This window comes from Mesocricetus auratus, unplaced genomic scaffold, assembly GCF_017639785.1.
Source record: "Mesocricetus auratus isolate SY011 unplaced genomic scaffold, BCM_Maur_2.0 Super-Scaffold_100051, whole genome shotgun sequence".
In the NCBI taxonomy this organism is placed as follows: Eukaryota; Metazoa; Chordata; class Mammalia; order Rodentia; family Cricetidae; genus Mesocricetus; species Mesocricetus auratus.
In genome coordinates, this window is record NW_024429228.1 from 3,669,887 (window position 1) to 3,697,025 (window position 27,139).

Consider the following 27,139-nt stretch of genomic DNA (forward strand, 5'->3'; position numbering starts at 1 on the left):
GTCTGTGTGTATACGTACATATGAGTGCAGTGCCCACGGAAACAGAAGTGGGTACCAGATCCCCTGGAGCTGGAGTTACAAGTGGCTGCAAACCCTCTAATGTGGGTGCTGGGAACCAGACTTGGGCCTCCTGCAGCTGCTAAGTCGCCTCCAAACTCAACTGTCACCTTTTGTTGATGGGTCACTTGAGTGTCACATCTAGTGTGGATGTTTCTACCCTACCCAGCAGTCAGTCTCCATTGTGTTGTCCTCCTGGGTTTCCATCTTTAACTAATATGATTATGCTTTTTGCTTAGCCTCCCTAGGAAGCAAGGTCTACTAGAGCAGGGCCTTTTTTTCATTGTTTCCCACAATTTGTGTGCATCTCTGTAAGTCCATCGTGTGTGTGTGTGTGTGTGTGTGTGTGTGTGTTTGTATTCATGAAGGATAACATGTTTTGAGTTTTCTAAAATGAGTACTGTCCTTCAGAGTGAGGGTAAATGTTTGGTGTGGGTGTACTGCTTGAAGAGCAATCGTGTGTCACCTGTTGTAATTAACCACTCGGGTGTCATATCTACTAATAAATACCACAGACTATTGTTCACTGCCTTGCTCCTCTTGTACTATCTAACAAGGAGTGTCTGTACTACTGAAGAACCATGAATAAAATTTTGTAAGTTCATAGGAAGCTGGAAAGAATGCTCCCTCATAAATCATTCCATGTGTAGTAGTTATGCGTGTGGCACATGACAGTGCCTTAAAACACCCAGACATTGTGAAATCAAACTATTTTGTGTTAAAAAAAAGCCCTCCCCTCTGAACTTAGTGGTTCTGGCACTCTCGGCCTCTGGTCTGCTTGTGTATAACACACACACACACACACACACACACGCACGCACGCACGCACCACCTAGTGACAGTTCTGTTCCTTCCACATCCCACAGCCTTGGTGTCCTATCCCGTGGTGACTAATATATCAACTACTCCCATTGAGTAATTCTTTGTTTTCAGTCTTCAGAACCTAAGAAAATCAACTACAGAGAAATGTATTTGCATATTTTCTTCACATGCGTGCCCTGGTTTGGGGCTATATGGAATACGGGAAATTTTTATCTCCTTGTTCCCTTGTTAGTTGCAGTCATTGGAAGCCCCTTGACTGGGTAAGGCTGAGTGAAGGCAGGTTGCAACACCTTCTCGTTTTAGCAGCTGGGACAAACAATGAGTACACTTTACATGTGTATGCACAGGGCTGTCCCTCACTGCAATAGGCAAGTGTCATCCAGGCACCAGCTGCGATGATTAGCTCATAGGACAGAGAGCAGCATAAAATGTCTTCAGTGTCCTGTCTGTACTCGGGCCTCCAGTTCAGGAAAGCTCTTAATACCTCTGAAATGAGACAAAGATTTATATATTTGACATAAAGCAATTGAAGTGTCTATTAATTAGTTTTTTTTCCCAAGAGGAAACCTATATATCTATTTCTTAAAAATTTATTTTGGGAATGTCTCATAAGATACATTCCAATATAATCAACGAAAAACTTTTTATGTTTTCTGTTTGATGCAGATTTCATTAGCAAGCATGAAGTCCAGGAAAGACTGATAAAGAGAAAGCCCGGTGTCTTCTGTGCTCACCTGACTCTCTGGAACTCCTTGCTGCAAACATGATATTGTACGTCAGGTTTTCTTTTCAGACCCTTACCTGAGAGCTAGCTTGTTGATTCTTATGATCACATGGATTTGGGTTTCAGTTTTGTCAGCTTTTCATTCTTTCCATGGCTCCTAAGGCAGGTGGGGAGTGATTCAGAAGTAGCCATGGAAGACCCCTTGCTAACTGCTGCTGGGAAAAAAAAGTCAATGTAGAACGTTCTCACTGTAAGTTTACACAAAGCTGCTTCAGCGGAGTCCCAGCCAAACCCATTCCCAGCTCCCCTCCTTCTCTTGGTCTCGGCAATGATTTACCCAACCGTCTCCCTTTCCCACAGGTGCCCATTCTTTTCTATAAACCCCAGGTAGCGCCAGCCCTCCCGTCCCTTTCAGGATTGCTGTGTACATAGAAAAGAGAATCGGTCTGAACTGTATTCATTTCATTCTCACCACAGTTACACAAAGCAACTCGAAACCAGCCCCAACTCTCCCACTTTCTTTCTAATAACAGGTCTAAAATTTTCCTCTCTGTGGGAGGTACATGTAACTCGGTTCCCACTGGTTATTCTGTTATTCTGTTATTCTTGTCCTCACTGCTTTTTGCTCTAGCTGACCAGGCTGATCTTGAACTCACAGAGATCTACTTGTCTAAAGGCATGTCCGGCTATGTTTGGCATTTTATGATGCTAAATGTTGGGCTATTTGTTTTATGAAGCTGTAAACGCTGATGCAACCTTAACCTATGCTATGAATCCTTCTTGACCCCCTCCTCTTTTTCACGTAGTCTCTCTACTCACTTCTGCCCTGAAACTCCTTCCTGAGCTGTCGACACAAGGATCTAACCATTCTTCTCAGCAAAAATAGAACCAATCTCATCTTTAGTTGCTCTCTTCCTCTTTCTTCCTTCTTCTTCCTGTCCTAGCCAGTGACCCTTGTACATAGACATTTTTGCCAAAACTACAAAAGTAGCAAAATTGACTCCCATCTCTCTAAATAAATGTTATCCACTTTCTTTTCTTAATAATTATAATTTGTGCAATTCTTTCCACTCAAAATGTTATGGCTTGGCCCAAAACATTGTCTTCTTGCTTGGAAATTGTTATGACAACCTTCTGACTTCTCCCCAACTCATTATTGTCTCTGACATCTCAGAGAGTATTCTAAAACAGTAAAAATATCAATTCTTTATCTAGAATCCTTCAATATCTTCTCAGTGACCATAGGATAAAGTCAATTGAAAAAAATTATTTTATGTGTACCACACACATGGCTGGTACTCTAGAAGACCAGAAGATGATGTTGGATCCCCTGGACCTGGGGTTGCAGATAGCTGTGAGCCACCATGTGGGTGCTGTGATTAAAACCAAGTTCCTTGAAAAAGCAGCTCTTAACAATTGAAACACCTCTCTAGCCCCTAGAGTGAATGTTTTTCTACCAAAGCTAATCGGAAGTATCTTAGTTACTTTTCTTGTTGCTAAAACACTCTGAGAAAGCAACTTAATAGAGAAAGGGCTTGTTAAGGATCACATTTCAAGGGTACAGTCCATTATGTCAGGGAAGTCACAACATAAATAGTTTAAGGCAGCTGGTCAACAGAAAACAAGACGCACTGAACCTGTTAGAATGGAAAGTAGGGAATAACCTTGAACACATCAGCACTAAAGACAATTTCCTAAGCAGAACACTGATAGCATAGGCACTAAGATCAACAGTTTATAATGGGAACCTCATGAAACTGGAAGGCTTCTGTAAGGCAAATGACACCACCAAAGGTAAAGTAGCAGCCTACAGAATGGGAAAAGATTTTCACCAACTTTCTGATATAGGGCTAATATCCAATATATATAAAGAACTCAATAAACTAGACATCAACAAAACAAACAATCCAATTAAAAATGGGATACAGATCTAAACAGAGAATTCTCAACAGAGGAATCTCAAATGGCTGAGCAACATTTAAGAAAGTGTTCAACATCCTTAGTCATCAGGGAAATGCAAATAAAAAATGACTTTGTGTTTCCATTTTACACCCATCAGAATGGCAGCTCATGCTGGTGAGGATGTGGAGATAGGGGAATACTCCTCCATTGCTGGTGGGAGTGCAAACTTGTACAGCCACTGTAGAAATCAATATGGTGGTTCTTCAGAAAATTGGGAATTGATTTACATCAAGATTCAGCTATGCCAGTCTTGGGCATATACTCAAAAGACACAAGGACCCTTGCTTAACTATGTTCATAGCAGCTTTATTAGTAATATCCAGAAACTGGAATAACTTAGATGTCCTTCAACATGAGAATGGATAGAGAAAATGTGGTATATTTATACAATGGACATCATGAAATTTTCAGACAAATGGATGGAACTGAAAAAAACATCCTGAATGAGACAACCAAGATCAAGAAAGACAAGCATGATATGTATTCATTTATAAGTGGATATTATTGGTTAAATGAAGGATAATCACACTACAACACAGACCCAGAGAAGTTAGATGAAGAGTGGTCTAGGGGGTATATACACGGATCTCCCTGGGAAGGGGAAATAGAATAGACTTTTGTGGGTAGACTGGGAGTAGTTGGGGATAGAAACAGGAGGGACCAGGCTGGGGAGGGAGAGACAACTGAAATAGGTGGGCATTTAGAGGTAATATGGAAACACAGTGCAGTGGAAACTTCTTGGAACCTATGAAATTGACCCTATCAAGGACTCCTAGTAATGGAGGATTTGGAGCCTGAACCGGCCATCTTCTGTAACCTGGCTAGGCTCCCAGTGGTGGGACTGGGACACAGCCACAAAATCTAGGATCTACAATCTGTCCTGCCTCTAAGATGTACTTGGACAATTGTCACTCAGAACTTGTGGGAGTACCCAAACAATGACTGGTCTAATGTGAGGCCCAAGCTATGGGACGCAGCCCATGTCTGACACTGCCCAGATGACCAGGATATGGAAGATGGATGGCTCAGAGATCTATAGTAGAACCAAACAGGACTGACACACATGGAAAAAAGTCAATGAAATGATTGCTAGTGATATTCTGCTTTACTCATAGATTGGTGCCTAGCCCAATTGACATCTGAGATGCTTCTACCAGCAATCTATGGGAGCAGATGCAGAGACTCAGAGCCAAACAGTAGGTAGAGCTCAGGGAATTCTGCAAAAGATGGGGAGGAAGGATTGTAGGAATCAGGGGGATCTAGGACACAAGGAGAACACAGCCTGCAGCGCTCATGGGGATCACAGAGACTGTCGCAGCAATCACTGAATCTGCATGTGTCTACACCAGGCCCTCTGCACACAAACTGTGGCTCTGTAGCTTGGGGTTCTTGTGGGACTCCTAACAGAGAGAGTGGGGGACAGATATCTTTGACTCTCATGCCTGCTCTTGGGACTCTTTTCCTCCTACTAGGTTGCCTTGTCAAGCCTTGATGTGAGGGTTTGTGCCTAGCCTTACGGCATCTCTTTCTGTCATGTTCAGTTGCTGTCACTAGGAGGCCTGCTCTTTTCTGAAGGGAAATGGAGGAGCAGTGGATCTGGAGGAGAAGAGAGGTTGGGGGGGGTGCCCTGAGAGGAGCAAAGGGAATGGAGGCTGCAGTTGGGATGTATTGTATGAGAGAATAATAAGAAATAAAAAATACAGCTGGTCTTCTCAAAATTAATTGTAAGCTAGAACCAAACTGAGTTTACAAACTTGTAAAATAAGTTGGCATTCCCACCAGCAGTGGAGGGGTGTTCCCCTTTCTCCACATCCTCTCCAGCATCCCTCATGGAAGCCCTTGCCCTCCCTGGGGAGCGGAGGGGGATGGAGTGGGGAAGACGGGTTGGGAGGATTGGGGTGTGGGGGAGGAGAGGAGGGAGAGGGAACTGAGAGTGACATATGTAAAAAGTTAAATTAAAAAATATGAATAAAAAATACAGCTGGTCACTTTTGTCTACAATCCAAAAGCTACACAGCTCTCTTTCTTTGCTTTCATATAGTCCAGGACCGAGCCCATGAATTCAATGCTACACCCATAGAAGGTGGGTCTTTTCCACCTCAACTAATGTAATCAAGAAAATGCCTCTCAGGCGTACCCAGAGCCCCATCACCTGATTCCACATTCTATCATGCTGATAATAAGAAGTAACCTTCACAGGTATCATAACCATCTCATTTGTCATCTGGAAGGAATGCTTTTGAGGATAGAAGGGAGTGCTGGTGGCAGTTATGAAGGGATAAGTGTGGAAACTGAGGTTGGACAAGCGGATGGAAGGCCATCTTATTTCCAAGGCCTTGTGTGATCTGTGGCCAGGTGGGTATCTAAGGGCCACGCCTCTGCCAGAGCCGTGCTGTTTGGAGTGGGCTGTGCTCTCACCAGGGCCATGGTGCCTTCTAGGCCAGGGCTGCTGCTGACGGCTGTGTCTGGATTCATGGCCCTACACAACCAGCACATTCTGAGCTGATGTCTGTGGCTCCTGTTACCACCAAGAGCCATGCTAATGACCAGGGTCTGGTCAGCCACCCGAAAAGCCACTTTGGTGTCCAAGGGCCATGGTGCCATGGGGGCCATACTAATCTGGATGGCCTATGCTGCCACTGGGGCCATGCTATTGTCTTGGCTCTGGCTGCTGCCGAAGGCTACATCTGGCTTCGTGATTCTACTGCACCAGGGATCTGTGATGATGTCTGTAGCTGGTGTTAGCACAGTGGACACGTGTGAAATTTGAGGGCTGCCCTGAGTCAGCTCCACCCTTCACTGGCCCTGGGAATGATGGCCCTGCCCATCCATGGATACATGAGGCAGGAGAGCACTCTAACAAGCTCCAGGTGGGATGCAATGATACTTGCTGAGAGAAGACATTTTGAGAACTACTGCTCTGGTCTGCTTCACAGCACAGGTGGGGGAACCAACTCCATCAGTAAATCGTTCAGTGTACATGCACAAGGACCTCAGTTTGGATCCCCAGAACCCAGGTGAAAAGCTGGGTGTGTTGACTTGTGCCAGTAACAGGGCTGGGGATAAGAACAACAAATCCCTGAAGTTCTTTGGTCAGCCGGCCTAGCCAAATGGATGCATGAGCTTCAGTTTTAGTGAAATGTCTCAAAAATGAAAGGTAGAGAGTCAGGTATGCTGACACACACCTTTAATCGCAGCACTTGGGAGGCAGAGGCAAGTGGATCTCTTTGACATCAAGCCAGCCTAGTATGTATACTGAGTTCCAAGCCAGCCAGGACTGCATGGTGCATGTCTCAAAAAGAAATAAATACATAAATAAATACACAGTTAAATAGTAGAGAGCTATGGCTTCTACAGTCACAAGTTAATTCATCATGGTACATACCACACCACATGTACCATATATATGTGTGTGTGTGTGTGTGTGTGGAGAGAGAGAGAGAGAGAGAGAGAGAGAGAGAGAGAGAGAGAGAGAGAGAGAGAGAGAGAGAGAGAGAGAGAGAGAGAACTTGGGCTCTCCTCATTTAACAGAACAGAGTCTAAATTTCACCAAATTCTTCTGTGTATTTGGGTGAGTTGGAGAAACACTGAAGTGCTGTCTTTAGAAGTCTGACAACTCCTCTTCCCCCATCACAAGCTTTCTTGCTATGAAACTATAGCTGCTTTTTTTTAGTTTTCATGCTTCAAGTTGAGTTTTAAAAGAGTCAAATCATGCCTTTGATCCCAACCTTCTTGAAAACAGAAATCCTAACAAACACATAATGCTTCCCACGAATCAGATTGCAATGTTTAAACACATTGATGTTCTCCGCCATGTATTTTGCTTGCAGTTTCAGTTTCTTATTTAAGCTTTTCAAGGCTGCATTTAAAGGTTGCCACTTTCAACTCTTCCACTTCACGACACACAGATGTATGGTTCGGTGTCTTCCTTAATTAGCGAAGGATGTTCTGGCTCTGCCTTTACTGAAGTCTTGGGTTCCATGAAATATAACCTTACCAAAAAATATCCAGTTCTCCCTCTGAGAGCCTTGGGTAGAGCCTCTCCTGGTCCGGTATACATCATCATTCCTCCTTTAATCCTTTGAAGCCTTTAAAACTCTCCAATCTGAAAGAAAATTGCGCTTGATCTTTGCATAACCAAAAGGTCCCCTAGAGGTTTCCAGCCAGCCCCTGTCTCTTTAAATGTATCTTTCTTGACTTTAAAGGGGTTTAGTCAAACAGAAAAATGCTGCAAGTTAAAATCAATTATATAGTAGATAGAGCACTCCGTATCAAATGGTTTTGTTCATTCAGAAAATGGGTCTTCCTGTCAGAAATTCCTATGTACTGGCTGGTTTAAAAAAGGCTTAATGGTCATTTGCTGTCTTAGTACCAAGAATGACTCAAGCATGAGTCACGTACTCATTTCATTCCAATTTCCCTTTGTAACTTTTCAAAAGTTTCCTGTGTCTTGACATAATTTACTGAAACAAAACTAGAAGAAAATCTTTTATCAGATAGAGCTGAAACAATTCAACGTTTGTATGGAGAAAAACAATCGTCTTCTGCTCAGATCTCGCACTGTTTACAATGGTGATATGAGAAGGACCGTAGACAGACCTGGATAGAAAAGTTAAAACCTCCTCCTGGAAGCAACCATAGGATGATGTCTTTGCAGCTTTGGTGGTCAGGATATTTGAAGGAAATCAAGACAACGCTAACCACTAGAGGGGAAGGGACGTGGAAACTGAACTTCACCCAAATAAAGAGAATGGGCAGACAAGCCACAAGCTTGCAATGGGATGTCTTGAGGGATGGCTCAACTGTTAAGAGCACAGACTGATCTTGGAAACGGCCAGAATTCAGAGTCAAGCACCCATCACAGGTGACTCACAACGACCTCTAACTCCAGCTGAAGCAGCTGGGGAGCCTTCCTGCTCTGACAGGCTGTTCTTTATCTCATCCAGGGTACAGCCCATGCCAGTTTTTTTTTAAATGACAAAATTATTCCCTTTAAAATCTATGCATTTCTCACTACATAATCCCTTTCTTCCTTCTTTCCTTCCACCCTCCCCCTCCCTTTCTCTTCCAATCCCTCCTTTACTTTTCTAATGAATATCTTGAAATGTACAGTTGGTTTCTGTCATAACCTTTGATTCACTGGTGCTTACCCAACTATTAAAAGGATCAATTACTCAGTGGCAGTGGTAGTTGGTTTGTGTTTGCTGCATAATTACCTAAAATTGTTGTTACAAATCCAAATTTTGCAGAACACACTTGAAGATTTATCTTAACTCTATACTGAACTGCAACACTGTAAATTGGTTTTAGAAATCTGATGACTTTCAAACTCAATCCTCTTTTACTCCTAAAAAGTCAAGCTAAATCCAGAGTAGACAAATCCACTGAGGCAGAAAGTAGACTAGTAACTGCTAGAGGTTGGGGAAGAAGGTATTGGAGTGAGTCCTAATGGGTAAGAGTTTATCCTGGGCACAGTAAACGGGGTCTAAGATTATACCATGATAATGGCTACACAACTTTGCGTAAATGCTAAAAACCACAAACTAAACATACTAAAGGGCAAATGCTATGGTATCTGGATATATATGGATAAGCCAATCATTTTAAAGAGTCAGTATGCTTCCTTTTCAAGTACACACATGATGTTTTAACTGGAATAAAAGGGACAGACCTTTAAGTCATTTTCCTGAAGCACAGAGGAGCAGGGCACTGTTGCCTTTCTCGGCAAGTGCTGACTAGTTCTAAACTACTGGACATAGGCTCAGGGAAAGTGCTAACATTTTGAGTTACATATGATAATGGCTGCATGGTCTTATGGGTGTATCAAAACTTGGCAAAATGTACAATTTGAAATGGTAAACTTTACAGCACGTAAATTGTACCTTTTTGGGTTTTTTTTTTTTGCAGCTTTTTAAAAAATTTGTTATTTTAATTTTAAATAGCTTGTTTCACATGTCAATCCCAGTTCCCTCTCCCTCCCCTCCTCCCACACACTCCCATCATCCCCCCCCCAGCCTCCCACCCTATTGCCACTTCCTTCCACATAGGGGATATCTAGAGTCTGTCATTTCACTCAGGGCAGGGTCCAGGAACTCCCCTGAGAGTCCAGGCTGAGAGAGCATCCCTCTTTGTGTTGTGGACACACGAAGTCCATTTCCAGGGATAAACACTGATCCACTGCTCAGGGCCCCATAGACTGCTCAGGCCTCCTCATTGACTCTCACATTCAGGGGGTCTGGATCAGTCCCATGCTGGCCTCCCAGCTGTCGGTCTGGGGTCCAAGAGCTCTCCCCTGTTCGAATCAGCTGTCTCCGCTGGTTTTGCCAGCCCATTCTTTGCCAATTTGCTCATTGCTCCTCTCTCTCTGTCACTGGGTTCCATGGGTTCAATTCAGTGTTTAACTGTGGGTGTTTGCCTTTGCTTCCATCAGTCACTGGATGAAGGCTCCAGGATGGTTATAGACATCAAGTTCATTATCAAGAATGGGCATTCAAGCTTTTTGAAGGAATATAGAACAGATTTCAATTAAGAGGAAATATTCTGCTTGTTTCAAGTCTATCAATTCTTTATTTTTCACAGAATCAACTATTTATTTGAAGGTTTTATATATATATATATTTTTTTAAATATTAGAAACAAGGTTGCTTCACATGTCAATTCCAGGTTCCTCTCCGTTTCCCTCCCCTCCTCCCATGCCCTCCCACCAAACCCCCCAATATTCCCTCATTTTCCCAGGGAGGGTGAGGCCCTCCAAGGGGGTGTCCATAGTCTGTCATTTCGTCCAGGGCAGGACCTAGACCCTCCCCCAAGAGTTCTCTCATTGTTGGATGGGAGTCCGAAATCCATTTGTTTACCCGGGATAAATACTGATCTACTACCCAAGGCTCAATAGATTACCTAGGCATCCTCACTGACTCCCACATTCAGGGGGTCTTGATCAGTCCCATGCTGGATTCCTAGGCACCAGTCTGGGATTCAAGAGCTAACCCTTGTTGCTGGAGGTTAAACCAGCCCAGTCTTAACCCCTTTGCTCATCAGTCCTCCCTCTCTGTCACTGGATTTCTTGAGTTCAGCTCAGTGCTTAGCCCTGGGAGTCTGCCTCTGCTTCCATCAGCCACTGAATGAAGATTCTGTTTCCCAGACTCTCTGGCAGTGGGATTGTAGGCTGGCACTTCCCAGATCTATGTCTAAATCCATATATGAGAGAGTACATGTCATGTTTCTCTTTTTGTGACTGGGTTACCTCGCTCAGGATGGTTTCTTCTAGTGCCATCCATTTGCCTGCAAATTTCAGGATTCCATTGTTTTTTGTTTTTGTTTTTTTTTTTTTTGCTGAATAGTACTCCATTGTGTAAATGTACGTATGACATTTTCTCTATCCACTCTTTGGTTGCTTCCAAGTTCTGACTATTACAAATAATGCTGCTATGAACATAGTGGAACAGACATCCTTGTTGTATAAATGAGCATCTTTTGGATATATGCCTAAGAGTGGAGTTGCTGGGTCTTGTGGTAGGTTTATTCCCATTTTTCTGAGGAATCTCCATACTGATTTCCAAAGTGGCTGAACCAGTTGGCACTCCCACCAGCAATGGAGGAGTGTTCCCCTTTCACCACATCCTCTCCAGCATAAATTGTCCTTGGTGTTTTTGATTTTAGCCATTCTGACAGGAGTGAGATGGTATCTCAGAGTTGTTTTGATTTGCATTTCCCGGATGGCTAAGGATGTTGAGCACTTTCTCAAGTGCCTCTCAGCTATTTTAGATTCCTCTATTGAAAATTCTCTATTTAGTTCTGCAGCCCACTTTTTAATGGGCTCCTTTGGTGTTTTGGAGACTTGCTTCTTGAGTTCTTTGTACATTTTGGAGATCAGCCCTCTGTCAGATGTGGGGTTAGTGAATATTTTTCCCATTCTGTGGGCTGCCTTTTTGTCCTGCTGACTTTGTCCTTTGCCTTAGAGAAGCTTCTCAGTTTCAGGAGGTCTCATTTATTAATTGTTGATCTCACTGTCTGTGCTACTGGTGTCATGTTCAGGAAGCTGTCTCCTGTACCAATTCGTTAAAGGGTACCACCCATTTTCCCTTCTAAGAGGTTCAGTGTGGCTGGATTTATGTTGAGGTCTTTGATCCATTTGGACTTAAGTTTTGTGCATGGCAATAGACATGGATCGATCCGCATTCTTCTATTTGCCAGCATCCAGTTATGCCAGCACCATTTGTTGAAGATGCTTTCTTTTTTCCATTGTATATTTTTAGTTTCTTTGTCAAAGATCAGATGTTCATACATGTGTGGGTTTTCAATTCATTTACATTGGTCTACCTGTCTATTTTTGTGCCAATACCAAGCTGTTTTCAGGACTATAGCTCTATAATAGAGCTTCAAGTCAGGGATGGTGATGCCTCCGGATGTTGCTTTTGGCAGGATTGCCATTTTTACTACATTGATCCTACCTATCCAAGAGCATGGGAGATCTTTCCATTTTCTGAGGGCTTCTTTAATTTCTTTCTTTAAAGACTCAAAGTTCTTGCGATACAGGTCTTTCACTTGTTTGGTTAGCGTTACCCCAAGGTACCCTTTACAATTGCCACAAACAACATAAATTGTACCGTTTTAAGTGAAGGAAAAATGTTAGTTTCAGAGTTACTATACACATCCAGGTAAAATCCTGTATGCCATCATCTGCAGTAACTCCACAGTGAAAGCAACCCAAATGCTTATGAGCTGCCAAAGGGTGAGATGTTATGCATAGTGGAATATTATTGTGATGTGTAGCAGCAGTCTTTCTCTTTGGGCCACCAACCAGCTCCCAAGTAAAGACATGGAGACTTATTATTCTTTATGAGTGTTTGGCCTTAGCTTTTTTAAAAGATTAAATTAACCCATTTCTATTAATCTATGTGCCCCAAGGCTCACTTGTCTCACCCAAGTATGCACTGTCCACCCTGCTTTCCTGCTTCCCTTGTGTCTGTCTGTCTGTCTGTCTGTCTGTCTGTCTGTCTGTCTGTCAGGACCCCAGCTGGCAGGCTGGTTCCCCTTTTCTCTCTGTCCATCAGCTCCGCTCATGCCCCTTCTGCCTAAGCAATTGTCCATTCAGCTTTTCAACAGATCAATCAGGTGCATTAGGCAGGCAAGGTGAAACAGCTACACATCTTTACTTAGTTAAACAAATGCAGGGCAAGCAAAAGCAGCACATGTTTACATAAACAAAGGCAGCATAAGCAAAAGTAACAATCCTTTCATAGTAGAACAAATACTCTGCAACAGAAGCAAAGGCAACGTGTCTTTGCAGAGTTAAATGAACATCCTATTTCACAACAGTGATAGGGGAAAGATAGTTCTTAAAAACACGAAGTAAAAGAAGCCAGTCACAAAACACCACACATTACGTCATTCCCTTTATGTGAAATATTTGGGTTAGACATTTTTGTCCCTAGGGAAGAAGGGAAACAGGAAGTGACTGTTAACATGGGCTCCTTCTGTGGATGCTAGAAGCATGCTCAAATTAGATGGTGATGAAAATTTACCTTGCAAACATACCAAAAGTCCCTGAATTTCACATCCTGCCTGGTTAAGTTACACAGTATATAAAGCTACTAAAAAGGAAAAAAATGCTGACAAATAATTGCAAAATATTGGAACAAAGTTTGAGGAGAAACAGATGGCAGAAGCCTGTGGTAAGAGGCACAAGGGAAAAATCCTTTCTTTTCCCAACCTCTTCAAAAACTGTAGCCAGCATTCCCCAAATGTCTCGACTCAAGGAGACTCCTTGGCTGGGTTTCCAGGTCCCCAGCATATCAATTAAGGTTCATACAACCTTCATCTGCCCCTTAGGGATCTACTGATCTGTGCACATACACAGTGCAAAGGTTCTGCCTCTTCATAGCCCTCATGAAACCCTTGAGCCCTTTGTGCTATGTTTCACTGATGTATGTTCTAAGGACGACTTTATTTATGTCTTGTCTTTGTGCCTTTTCTCCTTTCTAATCTAAAGGAATATCAAACCAAACATCCATACGGGACAGTCATACAATTGTGGGTTCTACCAGAAGAGCATTTGTTACTAGGCTCTGGTTTTTGTTATTATTCAACTCCCTCTCCATGAAAATTATGTCTCCCTAGTAACAAGGTTGTTTGGCCATTGTTTTGACTTTTAACGGCCTCAGAAGTGGGATCTTGTCAAGCATTTTAAATTATGGCACTTCCTAATTCATTCAACAAACATTTATTGAGTGTGTACTAGTGCCAGATACTTTTCTGTTTATAACTAGTGTTACAGAACTCCAGCTGATTAATTAAGTGTGAGATTTCTCTTACAGATGCGGGTAAGAGCACTTCAAAAAATGTGAATGAGATTAATTTAGGGCTGTTTCTCTGGCAGATGGATCAGTCTACCTGCTGCTAAATGGTAGTAGAGTACTCCTCCCTGACCTCTGGATCTTCAGCTCTACATGCCTGTACACACACACACACACACACACACACACACACACACACACACACACACTCACTCACGCACGCACGCATGCACGTGCGCACACACACACGCGCGCGCGCACACACACACACACTTTACTTTCTGGGACTTAGGCTCAATAACCTTTTCCTCAGGCTTCTTCTGCAGATGAGAACATTGAAGCCAGGGAGGTTGAGCAATGTGCTTGCTCAGAGGAAGGGAGGAAGAGACAGCCCCACTCGGGTTTCAATTTATTTTCTAAACTCAAGCAAGACCAATGACCAAGTCTGCAACCTTTTCTGAACTGTACTTTAATCCGACTTGAATCTGTTCTGAAGTTACCTTTTGTTTTCCTCCTGGCTGCTTGTTTGATGGGCTCTGATTTCCTTATTCTAGTATTTGAATCGACAAAACTTTCCTGTACTGGCAGGCTACAGAAAAAATGACTCTGTTTACATTGCCTGGTGGGAGAAGCTAAAGGAATGCTTTGTTTACAAAAACTTCACAATAGTGATCCTTGGCTAGCTAGAGATTCAACAGGAAAGTTCCCACTAATTCAAAGTGGTAAGTTTTATACAATTAAATATGGCAAGAGCAAATGTGTTATTAGCATCATCATCCATTATGGCAGTTTTAATTGGCTTAAAGATTGCCCAGATGAACATCATGTCTGCAGCCATTTTTATAATAATTTCTCACTTTGAGCACCAATTGCATACCAAGAATTATACTAAATGGTTCATATGCGGTAAGTAACTTATTTACTTCTTACACAATCTGAGGCAAGCTCCACAGATAACGTAAAGAACTCAGTGTGGCATGGCGTGTGACTTGAAGTAACGTGAGATTATATACACCACGTCTGCTGTACAGATGAGGAGACTGGGCATGGAGAGAATGAGTTTCTTGACCAGTCTCTTTGACTCAGATCCAGAGTTGAATTCATGCTCTTAATTACTAGCCTTCAAAAAATAATGTTACATTGTATTTATTTTTCTATTAATTTATCTATTTATTTGCTTGCTTTGTGTGTACATTTGTGTCTGTGTGCATGTATGTATCTTAGAGTTTCTATCACTGCAACAAAACACCATGACCAAAAAGGGTTTATTTGGCTTACACTTCCACAGCATTATTCATCACTGAAGGAAGTCAGGGCAGGAACTCAAGCCGGCCAGGATCCTGGAGGCAGGAGCTGATGCAGAGGAAATGGAGGGGAGCTGCTTACTGACTTCCTTCTTCTGGCTTGCTCAGCCTGCTTTCTTACAGAACCCAGGACCACCAGCCCAGGGATGGCATCACCCACCATGGGCTGGGCCCTCTGGCATTGATTACTAATTGAGAAAATGTCTTACAACTGGGTCTCATGGAGGCATTTCCTCAGCTGAGGCTCCTTTCTCTCTGATGAGTCTAGCTTGTGTCAAGTTGACACACAACCAGTAGAACATAGGAATGAAATGAAAGTGCTGTAAACCTCAGGGCTCCTAATCCCTCAGCCTCTGTGAGTGGCGTACATTACTGGGGTCCTAGAGTGCTGCGGATGGGGAGGGGAAGCCACACGTGACTGGGGTCTCTTCACAAGAAAGAGACTGTAGCACAACTAATAAAAACCCAGGGACAGATATTGGGTTAAAGCTGAAGATCAGGAAAGCAAACAGTCAGCCACTAGCTCTCACCTCTATCTCAGACTGAAAGGATGATCCTGTCCTCACCATGACTGGAAACTGAATGCCACATGAGATCCTTAGCTCCTGTCTTACATACCTCTCTAATGCTGGGATTAAAGGTATATACCACCACTGCCCAGCCTCTATGGCTAATTCGTGTGGCTGCTAGGACTAAAGGTGTGTGTCACCACTGCCTGGCCTCTCTCTAAAGCTGTGGCTAGTACTGCATTCTCATCTTTAGGCAAGCTTGATTAGATCAGAAACAGTATATCACCACAAGAGACTAAGGGAATTTTGTTGTTGTTTTGTTCATTTTAAATTCATAGCCAGCTTTTACTATATATTTGTCATTTGCTTTACTAATTACATTTTTCGGGAAGAGAATCCATAAATTTGCTTAAGTATTAGCCCTACAAAAATCAGAAACTGTTCCTGTAGCCTGTCTGTCTTTTCTTATCCCAATGAATTCTTAAAGAATAGAGTTTTCTGGAAGGAGACTTAGGGCCTAGCTGGAACTTGGTTTGCCTCTCAATATTCATCGTCTGCTTCTCCTTCCCCCAGAGGGTAATCCAGGAGACTGATCTCTGTGGATATGTTCCTGATTCCCTTGCCATTGGTTTGGGGAGCACTAATGAGATCATCTTCAGGAGATGGAGGCCAGGAGGGAAGATTGTGGGTGACAGCAGGGTTGTGCAATCTGTACTGTGAATGGGCTCATGTTGGAACACTCCTGCTTTTAGTTTAATGTTCTACTACCACTGTCTTGAAATTATTATTAGTTTTGGGGCTGGAGATATGGCTCAGTGGTTAAGAGCACTAGCTGTTCTTCCAGAAATCCTGAGTTCAGTTCTCAGCAAGCACATGGTGGCTCACAACCATCTATAATGGGATCTAATGCCGTTTTCTTGCATGCAGGTATACATACAGACAGAGCATTCATACATTAAAAAATAAAATTATTAGTTTTGTGTTTGAGTTTAATGAAATCAGAAGGGAGAATAGAACAAATATGTACATAGAAGAGTTTCCTGAATGCATGACTCTGCCATTTCTGTTCAGCCCTTTTGAATAGACTCTCATAACAATAAGATATTCTAATAGATTATTAGAATTATAGAATTTCTGAGCACCCACGCACAATGCATTGGGATTAAAAAAGACTTAAAGCAATTGTGGATGGTCACTCCATATCTACAACACAACCCCCACACCCAAGGTTCAAGACACATCCTGGACAAGGAATGGAAAGATAGTAAGAGTGAGAGGCCCAGGAAGTGTGATGGTGTCTTCTATATGACAGACAGTTATGGTTAGGAAATCATACAGAGTGGTCACCTGAACAAGACCTGTACAATGACAATACCTGTTGACATCCCATCATGGAAGGGGGAAATCTCACAAATTTCACATCCCCCAGATGAAGAGCTACAGCAATTAATGGTTGGTAAGAGACAGACAATCAATCTTCTCCAGGGATATGTCCCCTGATGTGTCATCCAGTCCCAAGAGGCCATTCCTAAACACATGCACATGAACAGCATTAAGTAGACTCAGCAGGTTGTCTTTATACAAACGTGTACCTACATAAGCATGAGTACTTATGTAATTAATGATTAGTCCTGGAGTTGAGAGGGAGTGGGCATAATGGGAGGAGTTGAGAAGGAGAGGGGAAAACAATGTGAGTACAGTACACATGAACGAAATTCTCAAAAAAGATTAATACGTGTTTTCAAATTATGTCATATAAAAATTAAAAATATCATTCCACTATATCAAAAAATATTCACAACAAATTCAAGTCTACTACAGCTACAGCTCTCTAAACTTTGCTTCCCATTTCAACCAAAACTGCTTCAAGTTCATAAAAAAAGCAGTGGTGTTCCAAGAAACACTAATAGCCACGGAAGCATACCTTTCCCTACCCACTTAGCTTCCCTTTACTAATCAGCTGCTTCCTTTAAAAATGAGACCACAGAAGGAGATGGAAGCCTAGGGCAAGGACAGTTCCTTCTCCTGTCAGGCATGTCCTTATCCATCAAGCCCAGGTCAAGTGGTGGCATAACATGCACATGTAAAGAAGTGAAATAAAACATTTGAGCCTGTATTCCCACTGTTCTTATCAGTGAAATGTGCGTGAGACAATTCTGAAGACTCTGAAAAGGTGCAAAACGGTGTTGTAATGCATTTAAGGCTGGCATGGCTGAATGATAAGGTTTTATTGACAACACAAAATTGTGATTTTCCTTTATGTAGAAGGATTACTAAACAGGAATATTTAAAAGCAAGGGGGATGGGCAGGCATTGGGGAGCACTCCTTTAATGCCAGCACTGGAGGCAGAGGTGTGCAGATGAATCTCTGTGAGTTCCAGGACAGCCAGAGCTATGTAAGGAAACCTTGTCTCAAAGCAAACAAAAACCCTCCAAAAATTAATGCGCGCGCGCGTGTGTGTGTGTGTGTGTGTGTGTGTGTGTGTGTTTGTGTGTAGAAAGAATAAATTATAGAAGGAAAACGAATGCTTTTCACTTCAGGGTGTTTAGCCAGCGCTTTTCCATACGTTTTTTTTCTGCTCTGGGCCCCAAGATAGGTGTTGAGCTTTGGTTGATGATGGCTACATTCCTCCAGCAAAGGGCAAAGACTCGGGAGGAGACACCCTGAGCTCCCTGTGCTCTAGACTTGTACCTTCCCCCTGTGCCTTCAAGTCTGGTCCTGCTAGCACTTACTCCTGTTGCCAGCCCTGGAGTGGGTGGGCAAGTGCATGTTAGTAGAGAAGGGAGAAAGGCCTTGTCTTTCCTTGTTATTTCTCCTTTATCATAGACTGTTCAAACACAGAAGAATGGATAGAATAGTACAACAGATGCCTACACACTCATTACACAGTGTTAACAATAATTTGTTGCCCCTGGGGGAGTCATTTATTTCTTGCTGGGATCATGGCCGAGATAAGGCCTTATGGTATCATTGATTATTGAAGGTCAGTACATTCCTGTCTTTAGCAGGTACAGCGACTCAGAAGCCTACTGCTAAAAATGAAATTAAGCCACAGTTCAAGCCAGCGGAATGCCAGGGCATTTCATTACCTGCTCAGTGAAGCTTGGCTTCCTAGCTTCCCACTGGGCATCTTGGCTCATCTTATACCATGTTTTGCCTTTTGGCTCATCTTACATCATGTTTGCTTTAAATACACACCTGCAATGAGGGCATACTCCCTACCATTGAAAGTGAAGCATGTCAATCAACAGCATGACTTCTCCAAGACTGGTAAGTGCTTTATCTTTTCCCTCACGTGAGAGAAGGAAGCGCAAGGCAAGCATTATTTTCTTTTTGAGGCTATCTTCTCCATGAGAATATTGATGTGAGGTTATAGCATAACATATTTGCGTACCATAATTTTATAAAAATAACTTTGTCATTAATGAGGACTGATAGCAAAGTTCAAGGGTCTTATCTACAAGGGCAGAGTCATTTATGATGCAAGGCCCCGGTCTCTTTTTCTTTTTTTCCAACAAGAACAAAAATCTTTCCTGCCTATGTTTCGCTAATGGAGCCCAGAGCCAATAACAGTAATAAATTGTAAGCATGTATTTGGATAAGGCTCTTATTCACTGTGGCCCATCGGGGTACCACAGCATTATCCAAAATCAATATGACAGAAAATTGAGAAACAACTAATACTGACCAGAGAGCATCTTTGTCTCATGAGCACGGTTTTTAGCAGTTTTGTGTCCCCAGCATCCGTTCTGGGATGCAGAGGTTCTTATTCCATGTTGGAGGGGTGGAATTGAGCATTGATTACAGCAGCTAACTCTTCATGTTTTGCTGTACCTGGCTCTACGCAAAGCACTTGATTTCCAGGATTAAATTTAACTTTGTGGTAAATCACATTACGTCCGTGATACAGATGAGGCAAGTTGAGCATCTCAACTCAATCCGGAGTCAGTGCTGGCTGACCGAGTCCTTGCTGTTCTCACTGCTCTCTCCGGCTCCCAAGGGAAATAGCTGCTGCAATTTCTTTTTCCATCAAAAGCTACTCTTTCCCTTTATCAACGTCTGCTCAATCATCCTTGGTTACAAGGTCTCCTTGCTAAAGGATACAAAATCAAATGCGAGTGGACAGGCCTTTTGTCATCATACCGAATCCCACAACCAGTCCCAACTGTGGGCCTTCTCCCTCCTTTCTTGCCTGCTGTTCTAACATAACTTTCTGTTTGTATTGTCTCCACATATGTTTAAACACTTGGTTCTAGGATATTTTTAAAAACAATATGTTCCTCTTTGTGTTTTAATATTGACACCCCAATATTTTATCAAATGGTAAAAGAGCTAAACTTACGTGTGTATGTTTATAAAAATATTAAAATTCTAATACTGACAAGTAATATTTTAAATTATCACATCATTAGTTGATATGTATACAGTATAAAATAAGTAAAGCAGTTTAGTTGCCCCATCATTTTATTTTTATTATATGCAGTTGTGGTATAAAGGGTATCATACATATGTATGATGTATATATGTATATAGTGAAATGATTGCTACAGCAAAACAAATTGATGTATATCACTATTTATAATTCCTTTTTATTGTTTGTGATGAGATCACCTAAAATGTACACTCTAAGCAAAGTTTCCACATATAATCTAGTACTATCAGCTATATATCATGCTCTATTGTGTATGTTAGGTATGTAAGTCAGTCAGGGCTGATGGTGCTCACCTTTGATGCCAACACTGGGAGGCAGAGACAAGCAGATCTGAGTGAATTCAAGGTCACCTTGGTTTACAATGTGAATTTCAGGCCAGCTGGGGTTGCATTTTGCTGCTTTATTTGAGGGTAATTTGTGTTCACTTTCATCCTTGATAGCATATTCCCATTCTACTCCCTACAGTACTCTCATACATGCATATTCTGTGCTTCCCTGCAACAAAACATCTAGATATCTGGGAATTATTTTAAATTTCCTATGACAAGGTTAAAAATAAAACTCAAAACATATATGCAGATGTTGATGGTTAGTTACTAAAAATAAAATGTAAGATTATATTGGGAGTTCATTTCTTATGGAAATGGGTATAGACTTGCCTGCCCTTGTTTGTGTTCTAGGCAAACACACCAGGGCTCAGCATTCATTCCATCATCTGGTAGTTATAGGGGCTTTGAAACACATCAACTACACAAGTCAGTTAGAAAGATGGAGATGTGTGGTTTTCGTTTCTTGAGACAGGATCTCACTGTGTAGCCCTGGTCAGGTCAGAACTGGATATGTAGACCAGGCTGGCCTCAAACTCATAGTGATCAGCCTGGCTCTGCCTCCCAAGAGCTGGGGTTAAAAGTGGGTGCCACCCAGAGAGAGCACATTTTTTCCGCAATATATGTTTTTATTTAAATTAGAAACAAGCTTGCTTCACATGTCAGTCCCAGCTCCCTCACCCACCCTTCCTCCCTTGTCTCTCCACCAGCCCTCCCAGACCCCCACCCAATCCCCACATCATTCCCCAGGGATGGTGAGGCTCTCATCTCTAAAGTCGGTCATTTCATCCAGGGTAGGACCTAGGCCCTTCCCCATGTGTCCTGGCTGAGGGAGCATCCCTCTATTTGGAATGGGCTCCCAAAGATCATTCATACACCAAAGATCATTCAACACTGATCTACTACCCAAGGCCCAGTGATTTCTGTGGCCTCCTCACTGGCACTACATTCATGGAGTCTAGATCAATCCCCTGTTGGCCTGAGAGAGCACATTTTTAAAAGTGCAATTTTCTTCGATTTAAGTTAAAATTTACAAAGGAGAAAAAAACCTATGCCATTCAAATTGTGGCGAATGCTAGGAAGGAGTAAGGTGGTGTAGAAAACGTACGCTACAAGTGCTTTAAAAGGAGCATGCCGCTGAGTCTGTGAATGGACACTGAGCCAAGGTTTGAAGGATTGAAAGGACTTGACATTAAAATGTGCCAGGAAGTTGGAGGAAAAGTTACTCTAGATTCAAAGATCAGGGAAAAACAGAGGCCCCAAGGAGGAGGAGAGCAGGGGGGCGGGGGGGGGAGTACACAAAGTGATGGAGAGAGTAGGGTGGGGCCTAGAGGAATGGTTGGGCACTAGCATTTTATACCAAGCACAAGGGCAAGTTTTGGGAACATCAGACTGGAGAGCAACATGAATTGATTTGAGGCTTTGTAAGAACACTATGGCTGCTCTCCAAGTGAGCCAAGGATGTTTAAATGCAGAGTAGGCAGGTCAGCTGGGAGAATATTAACAGTCTAGGTGGGTGTCCTGAACTGAAGTCCTATAACAACTCTCCTATTTTTCCTTCCTCCCTGTCTTCCTTCCTTCCTGTCTTCCTTCCCTTTCTACTTCCTCCCCCTTCCTCCCCCTTTCCTTCTCTCCCTCCTCCTTCTTTTGATCCATTATTATGAACACTAGAATTAATAGCAGTAGTAGTGGTCTGGGACAAATATATTAATATTTTCTAGAGATGCTAAGTTTGAGACATATAGTTGATGCTATTATTCCTTTTTTTCATGCAGAAGACTAAATATGATGGGTATCTATGACACATAGAAAGAAAAGAGGAAGGGCAACTCAGTTCTTGGAGAGAAGGAAGGGGACAATTCAGAACACAACGATGGTAGATGTAAATTTAGGAAGTAGGCCTGCCACATGCAGAACAGGTGAGGAAAAGCAGGTAGATGTAGGAGCATAAGTGTTCTAGTTAACATCAACTGACAACTGGACACATCTAAAGTCACTGAGAAATTACCTTCAGAAGGTTGATCTGTGGACATGTCTATGAGAGGTTGCTTTGTGCTAAGTGATAGGGGGTAGTCTACTGTAGGTGGTGCCATATCCTGGATACGACCTTGGGGTATGTAAAAAAAAACTAGCTAAACGTGTAAGAGTGGAGATCTACCACCAAGCAGCACTCCTCCATGATTTCTGCATTGAGATCCTCTTCTGTCTTCCCTCAGTGACACATTGTGACCTGGTAGTTGTAAGTTGAAATTATCACTTTATTCTACTGAATTGCTTTAGGTCAGAATGTTTTATCACAGCAACAGAATGAAGCTAGGACAGAAGGCAAAGAGTTTGTAGGAGTCCCTGCGTGATGCTTCTATTTCCTCATTGCTATTAAAAATCACTCCTGATACCTCTTATAATTTTATTTTTACAGAGCTGTTATGAGTAATTCAAAATATCACTGAGTTATAGCATTTTTGGGCTCCATAAATTTATAAAGAAAAATATCTAAATTAGAACATGTGTGCAAATTCTTAAAATATAAGAACACTCTAATTGACCACAATTAAGATTATGTAATTAAGATTACAAATATAATTACTGGCATTTGGAATCTTCTTGCTTAAGTAGACCAGATAATTACAATATCATGTTAAATATCTGAGTTTCAAATTTATGCAGAGTTTTGCAGAGACAAAAAATTTCCAAGGCTAGAGATTTATATTCTTTTAAAACACATTTTTATTAATTTTTGAGACTTTCAAATATGCATACAATATTTGATCACATTCTCCTCTAACTCTTTCCAGATCTACCCTCAACTCTCCCATTCCACTCAACCATGTGTCCTTTTTTTTCCCCCAATAACCCACAGAATCCAATTTGTGCTGCTGCGCTATTGTCCTGGGTGGGAGAACATCCCCAGAAGTATGGTCAACCTACCAGTGGCTGCACCCTTAAAGAAAACCGACCCTTCCTTCTGCAAAAGTCATCAACTTTCCATAGCCCCGAAGCTAGGGGCTGGTGCTTATGATCACCTCCCTTCTCCCTGCTAGAATGCTGACTGATTGACCTGCAGGTCATGTTCAGGCAAGCACAGCTGCTGTGAGTTCATGATCCTGTCATGTCCAGAAGAGACTATGTCAGCTCAGGTCCTCCCTGACCTCTGGCTCTTATACTCTTATACACTCTTCCAACCTCAGCTTCTGAAATGGTTCCTGAGTCTTGGCGAGTGTGTGTGTGTGTGTGTGTATGTGTGTGTGTGTGTGTGTTATAGACTTACACATAGAGTGGTTAAGCACTCTATAGACTTTTTCTGCATTTGGCTCCTTGTGAGCATCTGCCTTAATTGCCAGCCACTGCACAGAGAGAAGTCTCTGAGAACTATGGGCCATGCTTTAAAATTGTGTTGCCCACCAGTAGAGCTAGGAAACAAGGAGGAGCCCGAAAGAAAAACTCATGGTCCCCCGAAGAAGGGGAGGGGGACAAGAACCCCTGAGCAAATTGGGAACATGGGGGGGGGATGAAGAGAGGAGGGAGATGGAAAGGGGAAAAGGGGAGGTGGTAGGAGAACAAGAGGACTGAGACAGGGGAGGAATAGAGGAGGGCAAGAAAGGAGATGCCTTGATAAAGGGAGTCAGTACAGGTTTGGAGAGAGGTCTGGCACAGAGCAAATGGTAGGGGATCCACAGGGATGACCACAACTAAGAATCTAGGCAGTGGTGGAGAGACTGCCTTCGATGCCCTTCCCCTATAATGAGATTGATGACTATCTTGGTTACCATTCCCAGAGCCTTGGCCCAGTAGCTGACCGAAGCAGACACAGACACTCACAGCTGAGCATTGAGCTATACTCCCAGAATCCAGCTGCGGAGAGGGATGAGAGATGATCAAATGAGCTAAGACGGAACTGGAGATACCCTTAGAAACAGTTGACCTGACCTAGTGAGATCACACAGACCTTAGTCATAAAGCAGGGGAACCAGCGTTGGACCAAACCACGCCCTCTGAATGTGGTTACCAGCTAGGAGGCCGGGGCAGTCTATGGACCTCTAACAGTGGAGCCAGTGTTTATTTCAAGGTCACAAATGGACTTTGGGAGCCCTTTCCCTATGGAGGGAAACTATTGCAGCTCAGATATGGAAAGGAGGGCCTGGGCCCTCCCCCAGATGATGTGATGGACTTTGATGATTCCCCGTGGTGGGTCTCACTGTCCCTGGGTAGTGGGTGGTGGGTGGGTTGGGGGATTGGTGGAGAGCATGGGAGGATGGGGGGTGAGGGGATGGGGGAATGGATATGTAAATAAGAGCTTCTAAAAAGAAGAAAGAAAAATTGTGTTGCTAGGGACACAAGCAAGAGCAGGGAGGAACCCGAGTGGGCGGATAATTCCAGAAACCTCATCACCCCTGTAGGAAAAACAACACAAAACCACAGCCCAGACTTTAACATTATCTTTGGCCCATAAGGAACCAGCACATTTTTTTTTTAGATGACTGTCATCTCAGTAATGTAAGGTATTACGTAATATGTTCTCGTAAGACTTTTCAACGGCCCTACACATGCTACTCTGGTTGTCATTGTAGCTTTCTGACGTTGAGAACAACTTGTTAACCTAAGGGGAAGTTGTTCAGATCAATGCTGGTCAGTAGAAATAGAACTAGAGCCATATATTTAATTTTAAATTTGCTGGTAGCTAACACACACACACATACACTCACTCGGGGGGGCGTGGAGGGGGGAGAGAGAGAGGGAGAGAGGCAGACAGAGAGAGCAGGGGGAGAATGGGTGAAATTGCTTTCCTTACTATACTTGAAGTAACATGGATAATTTATTTTCATTTCAAACACATAGCGAGCACAAGCAATTGTTTACATTCCTCTTTCTGTGCTGTTTTTGAAACCTAGCACAATTTGTAGGCATAAAGCACACTTCAGTTGGACCACTCACATTTCAAATGCTTAGAGCCACATGACAGAACAAAGGGGCGAGGGTTACGGGATGCAGAGTCTGGACTCCACCACGGCTGGTAGAGTGTGAGTCACCGTTTATTACCCCTCTGCACACAGGCCTTCAAATACCTCCCGCCATGGCTGGAATAATAACTCAAGTCTTAGAGACTGAAGGTGGTGGGGCCCTGGCTAATTTCATTGCCTCTCAGTTTTGCTCTCTTTCTGCCTCTGCCCCAGGCTGGCTGCTGAGTCAAGTTCATTCTCACCTCAGGGTGAAGGGACTTCCTGTTCCTTTAGCCTGGATTCCATCTTCTCAGTCACAAAGCTGGGAGCCACGCGGATCTTTCTCTTCTGCAGTCTTAGCACGGCCTTCTTCTCTACGCAGTTTTCATCTGACGGGATGAAAAGACTCCACTTTCTTACTGTCCATTGCCTCAATCGTTGGCACCACACACACATTTTGAAGTTTGCTTGCTGAGATCTCCTCCTCCCGAGAAGCCGGCGATGCCAGGAGCTTTGCATGGCCAGTGTTTGGAACAGGCCCTTGCACACAGTGCGCTTGCTGAACGAATGAGTGAGGTGTGCTATTTGGAGCGAATCATTTGGAGGATGAGTGCAATGCCTAAGAATTTGTCCTCCGGGGGCCGACGTCAGTTGCCCAGCTTTGCTCCTGTGAGCCGAGCTCCTCCCGACCGGGTTTCCTTACCTAAAAGATGTGGGTATTAAGAACAGCATCTATTTCGTGAAAGCGGAGTTGCTTCATGATTAGATGAGGTGAAGTACATATATAATGTCTGATCCACAGGAAGTTCTTGTGGAAATGTTATTTTCTGTGGTTACAGTGACTACCTACATACTCAGCCACCCCAGACTAAGGTTCCTAAGAGCCATTTCTTTTTGCCTCTCGTGCCTATCTTGGTATTTTTGCCACCATACCTGAGTTTAAGCTAATTATCACTTCGTGCCCAGATTCCAGCCTCCTGACAACTAATGGTTTCCTTATACACACTTCAGCACCATTTCCCCCTCCCTTTAATTCTTTGTAATGCAGTGGAGTAATTTTAGGAAAACGCAAATCATATCATTCCATTAGGTGCTACCAGTCCTTGAGCTTGCAAGGTAACAAGTGGCTTCCCAGTGCCTTTAGAAGCACAGTAACTGTGTGGGAAGTAAACACCCCATAAAGACACAATACAGGAAGTATCCAGCATATGCCTCTCACACCACTGTCCACCAGTTCTTATTTCCTCAGTTCCCTGGAGACGATAGTTTCCAGCCCTCTACCTGATCCTTCTAATTTGTCTCTTATGAGGAAGAGGCTGGCTCCCACTTTGCCAGTGGGAGAGTGGGAAGATGTTGCTTCCCATCCCCACATATTTGGGCAACTAAGCTAAGAGAACTGTGCAGGCCCTATCTCTAAGAATCAGTGTGAATTTAAAATTGGATACTAAGCCATGGTAGGAGAATTCCCCACCCTGTTGACCTTTTGATTATAGTAAAACAGACACCTCAGCCCAGTGCTTACCTTCATGTTAGAACTGGAGAGCATTTACTTCTGGGAACCTGCATGGGAACTAAATATACTCTATTCATATTCACTGCTAAATCCATTGAGTTTTCCAAGCAAAGTCCTAAGGAGGCAATTATGGCCACCTCTGGGTGAATGGATCAGAAGAGCTTTCTGATACTTACTAATATGTCCCCAGACTGTCTTCACCCCCAGCTTTGCAAGTCTTCTCAGATGTGTTTTAGACATTGGTTGCTCTATCACTG

The 27,139-nt window shown here is 43.0% G+C and overlaps 1 long non-coding RNA gene across 1 annotated transcript; it reads right to left on the bottom strand.

Moving 5' to 3' along the window:
- Positions 1-25,859, bottom strand: LOC110343499. The gene is made up of 3 exons (XR_002385802.2): positions 25,633-25,859; positions 1,681-1,815; positions 1-1,365 (listed from the first exon to the last, which is right to left on the bottom strand). It is a non-coding gene; the product is annotated as an uncharacterized LOC110343499 (long non-coding RNA).
- Between the last annotated feature and the right edge of the window lie 1,280 nt (positions 25,860-27,139).